Below are 1,951 nucleotides of genomic sequence, written 5' to 3'. Positions count from 1 at the left end.
GTGCGAGGCTTTTGTTAGCAACAGAAGCCTCCCACCAACTTTACGGTACGATGTCGTGTAAAAACCGAAAGAGGTGGATTTTCTTCCTACTCCTAACAAGTTAGCCTGCTTCCATCTTAGATTGTATCAGGACTTACCATCAGGTGAGATTGTAGTCAAGCTAATTTGTAAATAATAAAAAAAAACTATTGTTAATTAACTAACATATACCAGTTACCTATATACGAGTAACTATGCAGGTGAAACCGCGAAGCGTCCACTAACCAAAGAATTAAATTTAATTAAAATTAAATTACAAGTCTTCTCGAGATAATCGTCGTTATACCAATATCCAATGGTAATTCAATTTATTAGAAAGAAAGAAGAAAGAAAAGATCTTTATTTTTAAGTAATGCCACATATCACATTAAATCTAAATTATAACATTATGGCTTAACGTCCACTCAAACAGTGGAGCACTAAAGAATGCCCTGTAATATGTAGCACAACCTAGAAAAAGGCCCAACTCAGCATTTTGCCGCATACTTTCAATAAAAAAAGTATGCAGCACTGATTTTCAGTTAGGACCCAGTTCAGGTGCCGCCACGCACACAGTTCAACACTTTACGTAAGCTATTAAATACAATTATTAGGAACTAATTAAAACTAACTTGGTAGACACATTGATTTAAAAAAAAAAACAGAAAACTTAAACATAACGATGAAAAACAAAATTAATGATACAAATAACCTGCAATATAATTATGTATACTTTTTTTTTTATTAAGAACTCTTTTTACTAACTATTATTTATCACAACTTACTTACTTTAACTAACAACGAGGTATTAGGTATTTATTATTTAGAATTTTCAGTTATTTAAAATCAACATTTTAAGAAATACTAGTCTGACCAGATAACTTTATCGATAGTGTTATCAGCGAGTGATTGCTACATTCAATAAATAAAGGTCGCTTGTTGTAAGATTAGTGCCAATGTATAATAATATGTATAAGTACCTAATAAGATATTCTTGGTCATTCTTATAATTTGTATAATATGTTATCAGACGATTTACATTCAATATTAGTTATGGAATTGCATAACTAATATATAAGCAGCCAATGTGTATGTATACTAATATTATAAAGAGGTGAAGTTTGTAGTATTGTAGGGGTAATCTCTGAATCTACAGAACCGATTTCATAAATTCTTTGACCACTATAAAACCATGTTATTTGTGAGTAATATAGGCTTCTCAGGGGAACGGGAATTCATATATAAAATGAAAAATTTTGACGGCCTCCGTGGTATGCGCTGTTGATTTACAAAATGGAGGTCCTGGATTGGGCGGGGCCGATTGTGGTTTTTTTAATTGGTCCAGGTCTAGCTGGTGGGAGGCTTCGTGGCTAGTTACCATCCTTCCGACAAAAACGTACCGCTAAGTGATTTAGCGTTCCGGTACGATGTCGTGTAGAGACCGAAAAGAGTGTGGATTCCCTTCGGTACGTTTTTGTCGGTAGGGTGGTAACTAGCCTTCCACCAGCCAAAAAGTGTGCCTATAACTACACTATGTACTACAAACCAAATAATCATTAACAACCAATATTCGGCTTACTGTTGAACACGAGTCCTTCTCGGTATGAGTGCGGTTAGAGTAATAGTTCACCAGATTGCGGATTGGCAGACTTCACACACGTAGAGAATAAAGAAAATTCTCAGGTATGCAGGTTATCTCACGATGTTCTTTCTTCACCGTTTGAAACACGTGATACTTAATTTTTTAAAATGCACTTAACTGAAACGTTGGAGGTGCATGCCTCGAACCGGATTCGAACCTACGCCATTAGCTTTAATATGTACAATGTATAAAAGGACTGATATTTGAACTAGTTTTTCAAACCAAGGGTATAAACTGCGTCACAACTCACCAAACTGTATGAAAACTCATTTTCTCTTTTCTCTTACAGAT

The sequence above is a fragment of the Bicyclus anynana genome, chromosome 12 (genome assembly GCF_947172395.1).
Source record: "Bicyclus anynana chromosome 12, ilBicAnyn1.1, whole genome shotgun sequence".
Taxonomy (NCBI): Eukaryota; Metazoa; Arthropoda; class Insecta; order Lepidoptera; family Nymphalidae; genus Bicyclus; species Bicyclus anynana.
Note: the sequence above shows the minus strand (reverse complement) of the source record.